This window comes from Brassica napus, chromosome C4, assembly GCF_020379485.1.
Source record: "Brassica napus cultivar Da-Ae chromosome C4, Da-Ae, whole genome shotgun sequence".
NCBI classification, from domain to species: Eukaryota; Viridiplantae; Streptophyta; class Magnoliopsida; order Brassicales; family Brassicaceae; genus Brassica; species Brassica napus.
The window spans coordinates 54,981,132-55,000,985 of NC_063447.1; the positions used below are offsets into that span (position 1 = coordinate 54,981,132).

The 19,854-nt window shown below is 41.3% G+C and overlaps 1 non-coding gene and 1 pseudogene across 2 annotated transcripts; one reads left to right on the forward strand and one right to left on the reverse strand.

Moving 5' to 3' along the window:
* Positions 1-532: 532 nt before the first annotated feature.
* On the reverse strand, positions 533-639 carry LOC125586694. Its single transcript, XR_007323230.1, has one exon. It is a non-coding gene; the product is annotated as a small nucleolar RNA R71 (small nucleolar RNA).
* A 9,948-nt stretch (positions 640-10,587) lies between these two features.
* LOC106448784 lies at positions 10,588-13,877 on the forward strand (annotated as a pseudogene). Its single transcript, XR_007322202.1, has one exon. The product of XR_007322202.1 is annotated as an F-box protein DOR-like (transcript).
* The last annotated feature ends 5,977 nt before the right edge of the window (positions 13,878-19,854 follow it).

A 19,854-nucleotide genomic window follows, 5' to 3' on the forward strand; every position in this document is an offset into this window, starting at 1 on the left:
TGAGTCCGCTGAAGAGGTTGAAATGGCTGAACACCAAGAAGACCAATTTCAGGACAACCCGCAAAATCCAATTCCTGTAAATGAACGAGAAGGCAACAATGCTGGTGATAATCAGCAGGCTGGTGTAGCTGCAAGACAACAGGCTGGAGACTATGGCATGCCTAGGATGACGCTTGCACATTATGATACACCAGATGCATTCTATGCCGATCGTTCTGGGATTCGCCCACCTCCCATTGAGAGAAGAGACTTTGAGATCAAGACTGGTCTCATTAATTTGGTGGAGAAAAATCCGTTTCATGGAAACCCGTCTGAGGACCCGATGTATCACTTGGAGCATTTTGAGCGAGTCTGTGACACCAGCAGACATAATGGAGTTCCTCAAGGCGCTTTGAAATGCAGGTTGTTCCCGTTTTCCTTAGCTGATAAAGCTATCAGATGGTTAAAGTCCATCCCTCCAGGATCTCTTACTACATGGGAAGAGACAAGAGCTGCTTTTCTACAGCATTTCTTCACCAAGTCAAGGTCCACATATCTGAGAAGCAGAATTGGAAGCTTTCAGCAGCTTGATTCAGAAAGCTTTCATGAGGCTTGGGAGCGTTTCAAGGAGTACACACAGGACTGCCCTCACCATGGCTACACTGATGTGAGTTTGCTGAACATTTTCTATAATGGAGTTCATGAAGAGAGTCAAGATGCCATGGACACAGCAAGTAATGGTGATTTCATGACCAAGACTGTTGAAGAAGCTTACACCTTGCTGAACAACCTGTCATCCAGCAAAGCAAACCGCAAGTCAAGGTTTGACACCAGCCAGAAGGGTGTTGGTTATGAATCCAAGAAGATAGATGAGCTGAATGCCAAGATTGAGATGCTTCTCAAGAGAGATCAGAAATCTGTGAAATTTGTGGAGGAGCAAGGCTATCGTTCCTCACAAGAAACTGTTGGTGATGATTCAGATGATATGCAAGCTGATGTGAACTACATTGGTGGTCAAGGAAACTACAACAGAGGCTACAATCAGAACCTTGGATGGAATCAAAATCAGCAAAATAATCTGTCTTACCGAGCAACAATGTGGAGAATCCACAACATCAGTCCTACCCTCAGGCAGGAAACAGGCAGAACCAGAATCAGAACCAGAGTGTGTTCAACCAAGGATTTCAGAACAGAAATCAATATCAGGGGAACAACTCGGGCAACTCAGGATTTCAGCAAAGGCAGCAGTACAACAACTATCAGAATCAAGGAAATGCCTCTTCGTCACAGCCTTCTCAGGATAACGAAATTAAGAAGATGCTGCAAATGGTGCTAGAAGGTCAGAAGAATAGCACTGCAGAGATAAACACCAAGGTGGATAACATGTATGGAGAGCTTAATGGGAAGTTCGAAGCTTTGAACACCCATTTGAAAGTTTTGGAAAAGCAAGTTGCTCAAACCGCCTCCAGCAGCAGAACAGCACCTGGATTTCTACCAGGGAAGTCAGAGACGAATCCCAAGGAGTTTGTGAATGCTATAACACTTAGGAGTGGAAAAACGATTGAGGAATCGAAAGAGAAAGAGATCGACCGATCTCAAGAACAGATCGACCGATCCAAGGGAAAGGAGATCGACCGATCCGGTCCATCTGGATCGACCGATCCCGTGTCGACGAAGCCAAATTCCTCTGAACCTGAAGAGGTGTATGTGGCGCCTCCTGCTTATGTTCCTAAGGCTCCATACCCATCCAGACCAAGGCAGAAGATCAAAGAACGTGAGTACGAGAAGCTAAAGAACCTTGTTGGGGAGTTACATGTGAGATTGCCATTCGTTGAAGCGGTGAAGATGGTACCTTCTCTTAAAAGGTACATGAAGGAGATTCTTACCGATAAGATGAGCCTAGAGCGTGGTGTGTTGATGCTCAATGAGGAATGTAGCGCAGTTCTACAAAATGTCATGCCTAAAAAGCGTGAAGATCCCGGAGCATTTGTTCTACCATGCCGCATTGGATCACTTACTTTTGAGAAGAGTCTCTGCGATCTGGGTTCAGGAGTGAGCCTAATGCCTTTCTCTGTCTCTGAGAGGCTAGGCATGACGAACTACAAACCTACAAGGATCTCCTTGGTCCTTGCTGACCGATCAGTGCGAAGACCAGTCGGTGTACTAGAGAACATCCCTGTTGGTGTTGGAAAGGGATATGTGCTTATCGATTTTGTAGTTCTGGAGCTGGAAGAGGAACCTAAAGATCCTCTCATTTTGGGCAGACCGTTTTTAGCTACTGCTGGAGCCATGATTGATGTACAGAATGGGCATATAGACTTACGTCTAGGAGACATGGCGATGAGATACAATGTGGAGAAGGTGCTGAAAAATCCGACTATTGATGGACAGACTTTCTGGGTTGATACATTGACTGAACTGGTGGAGGAAATGGATGAAGAGTTGCACACTGATGATCCTCTACAAGTCGCATTGACCCAAAAGGAGAGTGAGTTCGGGTTCATGAACCAAGAAGTGGTTGGATTTTCTGAGATTTTGGATTCAGCCTCACCGATTGAGAAGCATGTCGCCTATGTCAGCCTTGAAGACTCAGGCACCGATAAAACCGTCAAACCGTCATCCTCCCAACCAGATTGGAGTGAGGAGAATGCTCCAAAGGTGGAACTTAAAGCCCTCCCAGCTGGGCTGAGGTATGCATTCTTGGGACCGAATTCCACATATCCTGTTATTATTTGTGCTAACCTGAATAATGTGGAGACCGCTTTGCTTCTTTCAAAATTGCGAAAGTATAGAAAAGCATTGGGGTACTCTTTGGATGATATTACAGGTATTTCTCCAGATCTTTGCATGCACAAGATTCACTTGGAGGATGAGTCAAAGACGTCCATAGAGCACCAGCGAAGACTGAATCCCAAACTGATGGAAGTTGTGAAAAAGGAGATTCTAAAGCTGTTGAGTGCAGGGGTGATCTACCCAATTTCAGACAGCACTTGGGTGAGCCCGGTTCATGTGGTTCCTAAGAAGGGTGGCATCACTGTCATCACAAATGAGAAGGATGAGCTGATTCCTACCAGAACAGTCACAGGGCATAGGATGTGCATTGACTACAGGAAGCTAAACTCAGCCACAAGGAAGGACCACTTCCCACTTCCTTTCATTGACCAGATGCTGGAAAGACTAGCCAACCACCCCTACTACTGTTTTCTCGATGGCTACTCCGGGTTCTTTCAGATACCCATTCATCCAGACGACCAAGAGAAGACAACATTCACCTGCCCATACGGTACTTTTGCCTACAGGAGAATGCCCTTCGGATTGTGCAATGCTCCTGCCACTTTCCAGAGATGCATGATGTCGATCTTTACTGATCTTATTGAGGACATTATGGAGGTTTTTATGGACGATTTCTCAGTCTACGGTTCTTCATTTAGCGACTGCCTTGCTAATCTGTGCAAGGTGCTGGAAAGATGTGAGGAGAAGAACTTGGTGTTAAATTGGGAGAAGTGTCATTTCATGGTGAAAGATGGCATTGTTTTGGGTCACAGGATATCAGAGCAGGGTATCGAGGTTGACAAAGCAAAGATTGAAGTTATGACCAGCCTACAGCCTCCCAGGACAGTGAGGGATATTCGGAGTTTTCTGGGACATGCCGGTTTCTACAGGAGGTTTATCAAAGACTTCTCTATGATAGCGAGGCCACTCACCCGTCTGCTGTGCAAAGAAGCGAAGTTTGTTTTTGATGCTGACTGCCTCGCTGCGTTTCAGATTCTCAAGAAGTCTCTAGTCAGTGCTCCCATTGTGCAGCCACCAGATTGGGACTTGCCATTTGAAATAATGTGTGACGCAAGTGATTACGCGATTGGAGCTGTTTTGGGGCAGAGAAAAGACAAGAAACTCCATGTGATCTATTATGCCAGCCGAACGCTTGATGATGCTCAAATCAAGTATGCTACCACTGAGAAGGAGTTGCTGGCAGTAGTTTATGCTTTCGAGAAGTTCAGGTCCTATTTGGTGGGCTCGAAAGTAATTGTGCACACAGATCATGCAGCCTTGAAGTACCTGATGACGAAAAAAGATGCTAAACCGAGACTCTTAAGGTGGATCTTACTCCTACAGGAGTTTGATATTGAGATCAGAGACAAGAGAGGAGCAGAAAATGGAGTGGCAGATCATCTTTCCCGAATGAGAGTGGAAGCTGAAACACCACTGGATGATACATTACCCGAGGAGAATGTCTATGTGATCACCTTGCTGGAGGATGAGTATTTGGATCAGGCTGATTGCTGTGTCATGAGACAAATTCAGGATGATCTCCCATGGTTTGCAGACTTTGCAAACTACCTATGTGCTGGAATTGAACCACCGAACCTGAAGGGGTATGAGAGGAAGAAGTTCATGAGAGATGTGAACCACTACTACTGGGATGATCCCTTCCTCTACAAGAGATGCTCAGATGGTTTATTCAGGAGATGTGTTCTGGAGAATGAGATGCAAGGGATTCTTTTCCACTGCCACAGTTCAGAATACGCAGGCCATTTTGCAACATTCAAGACGGTTTCTAAGGTCCTGCAGGCTGGTTACTGGTGGCCTACACTTTTCAGAGACGCCCATGAGTTTGTCTCAAAGTGTGATGCATGTCAGCGGAAGGGTAACATCAGTAAGAGAAATGAGATGCCCCAAAATTTCATCCTTGAAGTTGAAGTTTTTGATGTATGGGGAATTGATTTTATGGGCCCTTTCCCATCTTCTTATGGAAATGAGTACATCTTGGTTGCGGTTGATTATGTCTCCAAGTGGGTGGAAGCAGTAGCCAGCAAGACAAATGACTCTAGTGTTGTCAAGAAAATGTTCAAGACAGTCATTTTTCCAAGATTCGGGATCCCGAGAGTGGTTATTAGTGATGGAGGCTCTCACTTCATCAACAAGACGTTCGATAAACTGCTGAAGAAACATGGAGTAAAGCATAAGGTAGCTACACCTTATCATCCTCAGACAAGTGGGCAGGTTGAAATATCGAACCGAGAAATCAAGGGGATTTTGGAGAAGGCTGTAGGCAAAACAAGGAAAGACTGGGCTGTGAAGCTTGATGACGCCTTATGGGCGTATAGAACCGCCTACAAGACTCCCTTGGGCACCACTCCTTTTAATCTGGTCTATGGAAAGTCTTGTCACCTACCTGTGGAATTGGAGTACAGTGGTTTTTGGGCAACGAAGTTGATGAACTTCGACATTAAAACCGCAGCAGAAAGGAGGATGGTTCAGTTGAACGAGCTGGACGAGATTCGGTTGAACGCCTATGAGAACACCAAAATCTACAAGGAAAGAACTAAGGCATGGCATGACAGAAAGATAATCCCGAGAGACTTCGCTGCTGGAGACAAAGTCCTTCTGTTCAACTCTAGACTCAAGCTATTTCCTGGAAAGCTTAAGTCTCGTTGGTCCGGACCTTTCACCATCACAGAGGTTAGACCTTATGGAGCTGTTGTCTTGGAAGACAATGGGAGGAAGTTCACAGTCAATGGGCAGAGGCTAAAACCTTACTTCACAGATGCAAAACCCGAAGAAGGAACCAACATTCCATTATCGGAACCCGATCTCGCCTAAGGACAACATAATAGTCAGGCTCGCGACTTTAAACAAGCGCTGACTGGGAGGCAACCCACATGGTTTGATTTTCTTTCTCTTTTTGTGATTATGTTTTCTTGTGTGAATTGATTTTTGGTTGTGTTTTTAGATGATTTTTAGGCATGTATCACGATCAGGCATAGATCGATCCGAAAGAAACAGAACGGCGATCCATGCGCATAGGATCGGTCGATCTAAGGTAAGTTTGACCGGTTTGATTTCACTTAATTTAAACCGGAAAACACTCATAAAATTCCAAACTCGCGTAAAAAAAGATCAAAACACCTCTGATTTCATCTTCCTCTCCTCTCAAACTCTCTCAAACCTCTCAAGAACACAAAATTCGATTTCCATCATCTCTCATCCGATTTTTATAATTCTTGGTGCTAAACTCATTAGTTTTTCAAGCTCTAACCATTTCTACCATCAGTTTTCATCAAGACACAGGTATGACTCTCTAATTGGAATCTAAAATCGCCCTAGGGTTTGATGAGGGGAATCTCCGAATTCTAAATGGAATGCATCTAGGATGGTTTATTTGTGATGATTATACTCATGGGTTACCTTGATTGCCAATTTATGGGATGAATTGCGATTTTTTTTAAAAAAAAAAAAAAAAAAAAAAATTTATTTTGGAGTTTAATTGAAAAACGAAAATTGGAATGGAGTGTGATGTGTTATTTTGAGTTTAGAGAAGAGATGTGTGCTAAATTTTACATGTTTAGGGGATTGATCAAATTGATTTTATAAGAGTGTTTTTCTATTTGTCTCTTACTTGGGTTTTGATGAATTAATTTTGCAGATAATGCCTAAGAGACAGAAGAAGCAGGGTGAGCGTGGGGGTTCCTCGGTACAGACTGGTAGGCTCAGCACAAAGGGCAAGTTCCGAAAGACGGATAGGTCTCATCCTGCGAATCGAGAGATAACCCAGCAGTGGGATATACATGATGATGATTTCTATGAGCAGATGAGGGGAGTGGAAATATGTCCGTCGCGCTTCGCTCACAGAGACACTACAGATGCATTGGGGATAACCGAGGATATTGAAGCCTTGTTCGAGAAGATTGGCCTGGGATACATCTTCGATCTCCACTGTGATTGCTATGCTGACTTGACCAGGCAGTTCCTCGCTTCAGCCCGCCTCTACCATCCTGACGAGGACAACCCAGTTGCTGATAAGGCGATGTTCTCCTTCATTGTGAACAGGCAGTTCCACTCCATGACCATCTTTCAGCTGTGCGACGTCTTTGGGTTCGGGAAAGGACGTCAATCTTGTGTTCCTGACTTCCCGGAACACAATGATTTCTGGACATTCATCGCTTCAGGAAACTTCATCTCTCGAGAGGCCAAGCAAGCTAGAATTCGTAGCCCTGTTCTGCGATATGCAGTGAGAGTGATCAGCAGTGTTATCTATGGGAAGACAGAACCCGCTGCAGTGACAAAAGATGAGCTAGCTCTTCTGTTCATCGGGGCTGGACACCTATGGCCTCAAGGCGCGGACATTACCTATGTTAGCGGGAAGGACATAAACATAGGAGCTGTGATCGCGGAGAAGCTTGCGTACTTCAAAGTTTCAGATACGAAGAGATGTGGGTTTGGAGCGGTTATCACACAGATCTTAAGGCATTGTGGAGTGTTTCTTCCACCTGTTGACAGAGTGGTGGATAAGAAGGGGATGTATCAGAACTTTTTCGACATGAGAGCACTCATTAGCAGCCACTACCTCACCGGCCCTTGGCGAGGAAGCATCGACAAGTCCGCCCCTCATATCTACCAGTTCCAGAACCAACAAGGGAGAGAGCAATTTGTCAAGCTACCCGATACCGCCATCACCGAGCTGACTGATCCAGGTGCTATCATATTTCTACCACCGCCTGCATCTCTCTGCACCAGACCCGCGACACTGAAGAAGAAAGGAGTCGCATCATCATCGACACACCAGCAGACACCACATGATGATATAGAGGAGGAACCTGAAGATGAGGAAAGTCTTTTCCCCACGGATTTCACTCCGTATATGCTGCCACCAGCACCTCCCGCTACTGCATCCGCTGCTGAGATCAACGCTTGGTCGATCAAGAGCCATCAAACCAACAACTCCATACTGCTGAAGATGTGGAAGGGAATCTGCAACATTAAGAAGGGATGCGCATCACAGCCAGCTGTTTCTGGAGATAGCGATGACGACTCAGGCGCTCACGACACCGCTGCTGGACCTGAGGCAGCGGAGGACTCTGATGATGATGGAGCCTTGGAGAGGCGCTCCAAGAGGCGTACTGACCGCAACGCCTGATCGGTAATCTCTCTTGGAATTATTTTCACACCGAGACGGTGTGAAGTAAGTCTGGGGGAGGATGCTACTTATGTACCATATTGCTTTTATTTCTTTTATTTTCTTAGTTTATCGGATTTGATTGTGTTTTAAAAAAAAAAAAAAAAAAAAAAAACTCTCTACGTATTTTTCTCAGACCCTGTGATGATTATTAGACTATTTCCTTGTGTGTTGTGCATTACATTTCATATTGACCATTTTTCAGGACTGTTAGCGCAGACAAACCGAGGAACCACTTGACCAAGCAACCTCTCCTTAAATCTTTTATCAAGTCTCGGTGAATTGTAATCGACTCAAATATTTTTGACCATTAATGAATTTAATTTCTTTTGACCAGGAATCAACATCAGGAAACGGTACACCATATACACATTCAGGATTTTCTTTACCACATTTTACCACTCTTTAATAATCCTGAATGGCCAGACTCATCAATAGTTTGGTACCACACCTACACCGTACCCTTTTATTTCATCTCCATGCATTCTTACACACTGATTATATGTGCATACATGTGCAAAAACAATGGAGAGATTAGGGTAGACATGGTTCATCCGACTGCTTAGGTAGGATCGGAACATTTAGGTGGTTAGACACGGACCTGTGTGTCTAGAGGTGTAAATAGAAAAATTGGGTGTTGTAAGTGTGTGATTGCATCGCAGTGTATATATTCGATTTCGGTTTGAATATGTTTTCTTCAAAAAAAAAAAAAAAAAAAAAAAAAAAAAAAAAAGATATTATTCGATCGATTACCACAAAACATTTGCAAGTAATCGGTCCAAAAAAAAAAAAAAATGTTCATGTTTATATCTCATTCAGTATATTTGATTTAGACATTTTATTTTTATTTTATGTACTAGAGATGATGCTTTGTTTAAATCTGGGGTTAGAGTTTGAGATTTGTTGGGTTTTGATCATTTGAAACTTGAGCAGTTCGAAAACGTGGTTATCAATATACTCGGTTTCTCCAGCGATTTTGCATAATGTTTTGCATTTTTTTTTTTGTTATCGCTGATACCCACAAACACTTGAGCCTCACCTAATTAAACACTAAAACAGCCTCCCAAACACCAAGCCCGTTATACCTGATGGAGATATCTTTGGTGGAAAGGTCACGCACTTTTTAATGAATGTAAAGAGTTGATTACTTGAAACTGAGACTTGCAGGTCTGAAATATGGAAAGGTTTGCGCGGTCTTGGTGGGGATTTGGAATGAAAGCCTTGACAGTCTCTGATTCAAGTGGTTAGCGAAATCACAAGGTAAGGTCTACTGAGGGTTAGTGAGCTCCCAAATTTTAATCCTCTTTACTTGAGGACAAGCAAAGATTCAAGTCTGGGGGAGTTGATATTCCGTGTTTTTAACGGTTTTAAACTCGTTTTGGAGCAATTAAATGGTCGGTTTTAATTAATGTTTTGGTCTATTTGATGCGTTTTGGTGCTCTTAAGTGTAATATGCAGGTTACTAGATAGCTTGAAAGAAAAGAACGTATTCGGGATTTATTCAGAAGCAAGATAGACCGAACAATGGACCGACTGAAGTATTGATCGCACAGGACATGGGATCGACCGATCCGGTCAATGTGGATCGACCGATCCTATTCTTTCATGCACTAGATCGACCGATCCTGTCTATGTGGATCGACCGATCTCAGGCTCTACGGGCTCCACACGCACAAACGAGCTTTTCACTCCTTTTTACCCACTCCCCTCAATAATTCAGGGAGGAACTCGACCTTTGAGACTCAGAAAAGACCAGGGGCGACCAATGAGGAGATTTACAAGTTCTAGAGAGAAGATTTGAGTGTTTTGTACTTGTTTTGGTGTGATTTGTGAAGATTTGTAAAGGAGTTCATCTCAAAACCATTTGGAGAAGATCTTCTGAACCTTTACTCTGTTTTAATACAATCTTATCATGTTTTCTTCATCAAAATCGTTTTGTTCTTGCTTAGTTATGTGTGAGTAGTCATCTAGTTGGGTTTAGGGGTTCTCATAGGGGATTTCTTGATGTTTTGATCCATAAAACGTGTGTAGACTAAGGGATTACGTTTTGGTTCTTCATCTAATGGATTTCTTACTGCTTGAACTGAATTGATCACTTAGTTCATGATTTCAGATTGTTTGATGCACCGAAAGTGATTGTTTGAACTTCCGAAAATACTTTAGATGAGCAAAGTGTCCTTAACCCTCGGAAGTTGATGTTATTGCGCTTTGTGAACATATTGAACCTGTTCTTAATGCTTGTTTAGAAATTGAAACTCAGCGGAAGTTAGTGTGGAGATTTCTATAACATAGAGAATTAGCGCTACGGAAGTAGGTTAATTCTAATATCGTGTTTGAGTTCTAGACGGTTCTTAATATATCCTTGTGTCTTCCATTAATTGTATCTTGATTAAAAAGAAATCCCTGAGAATTCCCAATGCCCAACGTTTGTTTTAAAATAGTTTTCAAATCGTTTAAATCATCTTTTTACATGCTTGTTTATGCTTTGTGACACTAGAGAAAATTAAATAAAAACCATCAAAAATATATCTTGATTCGCTGTAGCTATTAACTTGTCTGCAACTCTACGTGTGATCATCGGTCCCTGTGGATTCGATCCCGTATTACTACTGCGTACTTTACTGTGCACTTGCAGTTAGATAATCGGGTTAAAACTCGAGACATCAGTGAAGCACACGGTGGGAATGATTTACAGCGTCAAACTTGGATCCCCAAAGGAGTATTACCACGAGGAACATCGACCCACTCATTTCCTAGAGTTCAGCAACATGGAGGAGACTGATATCGCTGAGGGAGATCGTGAGGACACCTTTGCTTGACCATTATGTTTCTACCATGTTTTGTAACTTCCTTGCTAGACTTGTAATGTCGTTATGTGCGGGTGACTGAGTATTACTGCATTGTGTGTGTGGTAAGATTGTAATGTACTCAAGTTTATGACTTTTTTTTGCCAGTAGGGCTAAATCTTTTTATGTACATGCAAATCGCTCATGGTAAGTCTAGAAACTTAGTTTTTTTTTTTGAAACACTAGAAACTTCAGAGTTAGGAAGGTAACTAACTTTCTTGTAACAAATGGGGAAAAGTTTTAATAATGACAGGTTAAGGAAAAAAAAATGTTTTTAATGTTCATAATCTTGTTGACCGGACGGGGGCGCTTCTGGGATACCAAAGTTTAGTGCTTATCCCTTATAATTTATAACCAAAAGAAAACAACACAACCCTTTTGTCACCCACACACATGCCATGGCTTTTGTCCGACGATGTATAAGCATTTTCCGTTTCTTTCATGCAAATTCATATAGTCAAAGCTTTTTGTTATGTTTATTAAAATAACCTAACCAAACCTTTTTAAAAAAATTATTACATAGTTGATCGTATATGTCAAACAAACAAACATGAAAACAAAATTTCTAAGTTTTTAGTTTTAATTTTCTTTAATCTTTCTTAATGAAGTTTAACTAGTTACTATTATATTGTTTATTAAAAACTTTCATATATATCAGCACCGTACTAGAGATTTTTTCCTTTTTATTTGCAACAAATATTAATATCGTTCCAAAAGAGGGTTTACAAGCAATCGTCTCCAGCCGGCATGACATCACGTCGGAGAAACATCCCTGAGGGCCATAATACAATCCTTCAATGCCATTCACGAACATGCACCGAAGAATACTCAGAGACAATCCCACATGATCTCATAATCGAGATAGTTTCGAGATTACCGACGAAATCGGTGGCTAGATGTCGTTGCGTATCCAAGCTCTGGTCATCCTTACTTGTCCATCCACATTTCACGGAAACCTACTTGACAAGATCATCTGCTAGCCCGAAGATCTTATTCGCCTGCGTAAAAGACAGCAAGGTATTCTTCTTCACCTCACCTCAGCCTGATGATGATGACAAGGCGTCGTCTGCCGCCACTTATCATATGAACTTCCCCTTTGATCATGTTATTGATATATACAGTCCTATGAGTGGTTTGGTCTGTATCAGAGATGATCGGATCTTAAAAGGTAGGAAAAGTGCAGCCATGGTGTGGGAGATATGCAACCCTAGCACCGGACAGTCCTTTATTTTACCCAAAATGAAGTCAAGGAAGTGGACTGGTGCGAAGAGCTTTTTCGGTTATGATCCCACTGAAAAGCAGTTCAAAGTATTGTCAATGTTCATTACTAAGAATGGCATCTCTAACGAGCATCAAGTTCTGACACTAGAACCAACTGGGAAACTGTCTGTGAGAATTATTGAATGTAGCATACCACACTATCCTCAATCTCCTGGTATTTGCATTAATGGTGTTTTGTACTACAAAGCTTCGCCTAACTGGTCTTCCGAAGTTGATGGAATCATGTGCTTTGATGTTAGGTCCGAGACGTTCAGATTTGTTCAAGTCATGGAACCTTTCATTAGGGCAGTGCATCCTCTAGCAACTCTGATCAACTACAACGGTAAACTGGCTTCAGTTATGTCGACACAGTCGTATAACTATATTGATGAAAAAAGTACAGGGTTTGTCATGTATGTTGTACAAGACATTGAAAAACAGGAATGGTCCAAGCATAACTACGAATTGACTCGTCTGCCGGAGTATGGAGTTGCAATGTTGTTCTTTGCTGGAGTGACTGTTGCAGGTGAGATTGTGTTGTTGCCAAAGTACCCATCAAGTCCTTTTTATGTTTTTTTACTGCAGCCTCGAGAGTAGATCTATAAGAAGAGTTGAGATCCAAGGAATGGGAGGGTTCAAAGAAGTTTATACGTTTGTAAACCATGTGCAGGATGTGAAACTTATGCAAACGTTTTAAGTTTATTATTTAGGTTCTCACCCTCTGTGGATAGAGCCACTGGTTTTGATTTCTTATAAATCAATTATTGGATTACTTGTTTTCTCTTGTCTCCATCTTTTCTAGATAACATTTATTCTCATGTTCAGTGGTTCATATACTTTGGAGCAGTGTTTTTTTTTTTTCTTTCTTTTGAAACTCTTCTCTGCCCATCTATATGGTACTTGGTGATCCCTCTAGTTTACTTTCTCACTATAGAACGGTCAAGACCACCCAACCAACATGATTACAAATGGCACGACACAAAATTATTTCCCCTTGAGCATCATGGGTTGTAGCAATAGACTGTTAAAGATTCAGAGCGTAGAAATCGTTTTGCTTCGATGATGAACAGAGTACAAGGTCTTGCTAAACCTACCGGTTCAGAACTAACAAACCAAAGCAGCTTTAACCACTTTAACGTAAACCCATCAAGAGGCAATATAGCAGTATACGTGCCAATAGATAAAACCACACAAAAAGAAGACAAGTGAAGAAAGTACTACTCTGAACACAAATTCGTTTCCCCTTTAGTATCATTGATTGTAACAATAGACTTTCAAAGATTCAGAGCGTAGAAAGTGTTTTGTTTCGATGATGAAAATGTCTCTCTTCACATATCAAATCTTACACATTGATTTTTCGTGCCTTCAGTGTCACTAAGCATTGTGCATTGAGACATCAAGAAGTCGATCATCGAAGTTGAAGAAAAATGTAACCAAAGCATCTTAAAACCCGGGCCTTTTGTATTTATTTTGTATTTAGAGAAAAAAAACAATTTGTGATTAGTATTTCTCTTGCATCGAGGAAGAGACTGTTAGAGCATCCACATTGCAAGGACCAATTTTTGTGTCCTTACCTTAGTTTATTAATATTGTTAAGTTAAGATACATAGTTAAGGACAATAGCTAAAATTAAGATTATTGGTAGGACCATTTTAAGTCTTAGTTAATTATTTTTTTTTAATAGGAAATGAGATATATTAAACATATAACATTAAAATAGAAACATAATTTATTAAACAAAGTTGAAACACCAAATTAACAAAAAAAAAGTCATTAAAAAACAACTAATTACAAAAAATAAAAAACCCATTAATAAAACATAAACATTCAAATATTAAAAAAAAAAAACAAACTTCAATTCATAGAAATTTAAACATTATACATTAAATTTAATTCCCAAATTTATCCCATATATTTTCAATCAAATCGTGTTTTAGTTGTCGATTAACCGGTCTTTCCCGAACTCTTGCTCGACGATCAATTGTATTGAAAAGAGGAGTAGGCATCTGGACGGAAAATGTAAGATCCACACCTTCATCATGTTGAAACGAGTCAAGGTCAAACTGAGTGTATAAATCTCGTTCGTCTTCGACAATCATATTATGGAGTATGATACAAGTTCTCATAACATTTGCTATTTTGGATTTATCCCATAACTTCGATGGATTTTTAATAACGACAAATCTAGCTTGTAGGACTCCAAAAGCACGCTCAACATATTTTCGATGTCTTTCTTGCTTCCAAACTATATTATCACCCATTGTTTTTGACCCATTGTTTTTGACCCATTGTTGTGTACTGCAAGAAAGTCATAGCCTCTTTTTAGTCAGTCATAGGCTCATTGCCTCTTTGTTTGTATATTGACCTTTTATCTTATATTTGAATATATCTGATGAGCAGAGTAATTCTTGTGTCAACTTCTGTCGAAGGTGTGAACTGTCATGAATCAGCACCGTCTCTAATAAGATAAGATGACACTCAAACTAATATCATGCCATGTTTGCCGTTTTTATCAAGCAAAAAAAAAACGACATAAATGTATCTTTCGTTGACTTTTCATTTACAGTTGGATGGATTATTATACAAGGAGTTGACGCAAGTATCTCCGCCACGAAGTCACGGCGGCACAACGTCTCCGATGATCATCAAACCATCCGTGGACGCCACTCACAAGTTAACACCTACGAATTCTCATCAACGATCCCAGTCGATCTCATCATCGACATACTCTCAAGGTTGCCGTTGAGGTTGTTAGGGAAAATTACCCAATATCGATGAGATGAAGATGGGATTAGACAACTAAAAGATTTAAGAAGAAGACTCTTTATAATTTTGGAAAGGGTTTCCAAAGATTTTGTTTTTGGAAACTCTCTCTTACAAATGTTTTCTCTTTTTGTTTTCTTGATTCTTGGATTGATTACAAATGGTGCTAAGCACCCCTATTTATACAAGTGAAAGAGTACACTCCAACAAGTTCTAGATTTCTCTAAATTATTATTTATTTCAAAATATCTAACTCCATAACTTTCTCTCTTCTTCTACACAATTCTTCTTCTATACTTCTCCACTTTTCTCTAGATGTTTCTTTTTCTTAGACTAAGGCTTGATTATGATTTGATTAGTTTTGGGCTTAAGGAGGGAAATCCAACAAATCTCCCCCTTCCCGATTTAGCCCGAAACAGTTGTCATGCATGTCCATTTGCAGCAATCTTCAAACTTCTTGATCGGTAATACTTTGGTCATAAAGTCTGACCAGTTTTCGTCGGTGTGTACCTTTGTGAGATGTATGAGTTTCTCTTCAAGAACTTCTCGGATCCAATGATGTCGAATGTCAATGTGCTTCGAGCGAGAGTGAAACGTTGGATTCTTTGCTAAGTGAATAGCACTTTGGTTGTCACATAGCATGTTGTACTTTTCTTGCTTTACTCCCAACTCTAGCAAGAAATTCTTCATCCATAGCATCTCCTTGCACGCTTCCGTTGCTGCGATGTATTCTGCTTCCGTGGTGGATAAGGCAACACACTTTTGTAGTTTTGATTGCCAGGAAACACCTCCCCCTGCAAAGGTAGTAACAAAGCCTGATGTTGATTTCCTTGAATCTTTATCACCAACCCAATCTGCATCGGTGTACCCGTTCAGCTCCAATTTTCCATTGCCAAAACATAGAGACTTTTTCGTTGTGCCTCTTAGATAGCGTAGAATCCACTTAACTGCTTTCCAATGCTCCTTTCCTGGGTTTGCTAGAAAGCGACTCACAACTCCTACTGCATAGGCAATGTCCGGTCTGGTGCACACCATAGCATACATGAGACTGCCTACTGCTGATGCATATGGGGTAGTCTTCATTTCTTCTTTCTCTTTCTCACTTGTTGGACTTTGCTCCGAACTTAACTTGAAATGTCCACCAAGTGGAGTGTTCACTGGCTTTGCCTTATTCATGTTGAATCTCTCCAACACCCTTTCAACATATCGTTCTTGGGATAACCACAAAAGCTTCTTTGGCCTATCCCGAGTGATATTCATTCCAAGAATCTGTCTCGCTTGCCCCAGATCTTTCATCGCAAAGGACTCTCCTAAGTCTTTCTTCAATGCGGCTATTTTGTTGCGATCTTGGCCCACAATCAACATATCGTCAACATATAGTAATAATATGAGAAAGTCGCCGCTTTCGTACCTCTTTATAAAAACACAATGATCGTTCTTGGTTTTCTTGAAGTTGTGATCCACCATGAAGGAGTCAAACTTCTTGTACCATTGTCTTGGGGCTTGCTTGAGGCCATAAAGACTTTTCTTTAGTCGGCACACCAAGTCTTCTTTTCCTGGAACCTTGAATCCTTCAGGTTGCTCCATATAGATCTCCTCCTCGAGTTCACCATGTAGAAAGGCCGTCTTGACATCGAGTTGTTCAATCTCCAAGTCTAGAACCGCTGCTAGACCAAGAACCACTCGGATAGAGGACATCTTCACCACTGGAGAGAATATTTCTTCAAAATCTATGCCTTTCTTTTGGTTGAATCCTTTCACAACCAATCGAGCTTTGTATCTTGGATTTGAGCTTCTATCTTCATACTTCAACCTGTACACCCACTTGTTCTTCAAGGCTCTCTTTCCTTTTGGTAGCTTCATCAGCTCATAAGTGTGATTATCATGCAAGGATTGCATTTCATCTTGCATAGCTTCAACCCACTCATCTTTATGGGTGTCTCCTATGGCCTCCTCATAGCTTTGAGGCTCCCCCTCATCTGTAAGATTAACGTACTCATCTCGATAATATCTTACAGATGGTCTTGTCTCTCTTCCAGACCTTCTTGGCTCATGTTCTTCCTCTGGCTCCACTTGAACTTCTTCTTCACCTTCATCACCATTCGGATCCATGATTGGATCCCCTTCGCCATCATCTCCAATCACTTGTTCATGATCTTGAGGCTTATGAGAATCTTCATTCCTTACAACCCTTAGCTTTGGTTTCTTTGATTTGTTGATGTCTTCGATTGTTTGATCTTCGAAGAAAACAACATCTCTGCTCCGGATAACTTTTCTGTTAACTGGATCCCAAAGCCGATAGCCGAATTCGTCTTTTGGTGATCCAAGATAAATGCACTCTTTAGTCTTAGAGTCTAGCTTGGCTCGTTTATCCTTAGGTATATGGACAAACGCTCTGCAACCGAACACCTTCAAATGGTTGTAAGAGACCTTCTTACCCGACCAAACTTCCTCCGGGACATCGCCTTCCAAAGGAACTGATGGTGTAAGATTTATGACGTCCACTGCAGTCTTTATGGCTTCTCCCCAAAATGGTTTGGGTAGTTTAGCGTGAGAGAGCATGCACCGAACTCTTTCTGTGATCGTTCGATTCATTCTTTCAGCTAGTCCGTTCAGTTGTGGCGTCTTTGGTGGTGTCTTCTCCATTCTAATTCCATGAGCTTTGCAAAACGCTTCAAAGGGACCTCGATACTCTCCACCATTATCAGATCGAACGCACTTGAGTTTTTGACCCGTACTTCGCTCTGCTTGGGCTACAAATTCCTTGAAAGCATCAAGAACTTGATCTTTTGTCTTCAAAAGGTATACCCATACTTTTCTTGAGTGGTCATCAATAAAGGTGACGAAATATGATGCCCCTCCATTGGATTTCTCAGACATGGAGCATACGTCAGTATGCACAAGATCAAGAATATGATTTCTTCTCATAGGCGTAGACGATCTTCGGAAAGCGACCCTATGTTGTTTTCCAGCTAAGCATTAATCATGACATGGTGAAAGATGCGTACCTTTCATATCAGGAAGAAGTTTCTTGCGAGAAAGTATATTTAAACCTTTCTCACTCATATGCCCAAGTCTTCGGTGCCATATCTCCATGTCATCACTCGCAATATTTACTTCTTCCTTGCAAAGCTTGGCTTGTGTTACATATAAAGAGCCTTCTTTTCTTCCTCGAGCCATGATCAAACTTCCTTTGATTAACTTCCATTTGCCACCACCAAAATGACTCTCCAAGCCGGCATCATCAAGCTTTCCGATTGATATGAGATTGAGTCGCATGTCAGGAACATGCCTCACATCATTGAGAACTATCTTACATCCAGTGTTTGATGTAAGCATAACATCCCCTTTTCCAACAATCTTACTTCTTCCTTGATTTCCCATTTGAACATTACCAAAGTCACCACTTTGGTAGTTTGTGAAGAAGCTTCCATGAGGGGTGACGTGGAAAGAAGCACCAGAATCAACGATCCATGAGCTATCATCAGAGCTAAGATTACATTCTCCAACGAGATATAATTCTTCGCTCTGGTCTTCCACAATGGTGGTAGTCTTGTCTTCATGCTTCTTTGTAGGATTGAACCGGTCTGGTTTGATATTACCGGCTTGTTTGTCTTTCTTGAAAAACCGACATTCTGACTTCATGTGACCCGGTTTGCCACAGTAATAGCAAGTAACTCTCGGACGTGACTTAGATCTTCCTCGAGATTGGTCTCGTCCTCTGCTTCGGTTTTGACCACGAGTCTCTTCTCTACCTCGTCTATCAACAATGTTAGCTTCTGAATAAGAGCTCGAACCTCGCTCCTTCCTGCGAACTTCTTCGTTTAGAAGGCTATCAGTGACGGTATCCATGGTAAGCTTTCCCTCCGGTGCTTAATTGCTTAGAGTGACAACTAGTGTGTCCCAACTCTCCGGTAGTGAACTAAGGAGTAAAAGGGCTTGCATTTCGTCTTCAACCTTCATATCAACTTTGTTAAGCTGATTTACGATCCCCTTGAAATTGTTCAAGTGCTCCATCATGCTTTGGCCATCCTTGTACTCCAACTTTACCAACCGTCGAACAAGAAGAGCTTTGTTTCGAGGTGTTTTCTTTTGAATCATAGATTCAAGTTTTGTCCATAATTCAAAAGCATTTGTGTAGGTAGAGACATGTTCAAAGAGAGATCGGTCGACATACTTACGTATTACGGCAACCGCCTTTCTATTAAGAATCTCCCATGCTTTATCATCCTTTCCTTCCGGCATATCCTTCATGATGATGGGCTCATGCAAATCCTTACAATAAAGGTGATCTTCCATCATCGGTTTCCAATAAGAGAAGTTGTCCGTCGTGAGTTTGAACATGTCACCTTCAACGGTAACGGTAGCCTCCATCTTGAATCTCACGGGTTTTGATGTTATGTTTGAGCCTAGCTCTGATACCAGCTGTTGGAAAAATTACCCAATATCGATGAGATGAAGATGGGATTAGACAACTAAAAGATTTAAGAAGAAGACTCTTTATAATTTTGGAAAGGGTTTACAAAGATTTTGTTTTTGGAAACTCTCTATTACAAATGTTTTCTCTCTTTGTTTTCTTGATTCGATTACAAATGGTGCTAAGCACCCCTATTTATACAAGTGAAGGAGTACACTCCAACAAGTTGTAGATTTCTCTAAATTATTATTTATTTCAAAATATCTAACTCCATAACTTTTTCTCTTCTTCTACACAATTCTTCTTCTATACTTCTCCACTTTTCTCTAGATGTTTCTTTTTCTTAGACTAAGGCTTGATTATGATTTGATTAGTTTTGGGCTTAAGGAGGGAAATCCAACAGGAGGTCCATCGCCATATGTCGAAGCGATGGGCCCCCATACTTGGCCGTTCTGACTTCACGGGTTTGTTCTTGAGCAAGTCTTTGGCTCGTCCCCAACTTTTGTTCGCCCGCAGAAAACGAAAGGAAGTGTTCTTCTTCTCCTCACCTCAGACTCAAAATCTTGATTAGGATGTTACCGCAGAAAACGAAAGGAAGTGTTCGCTTTGACTTTGTCTGTGAAATATCTGCT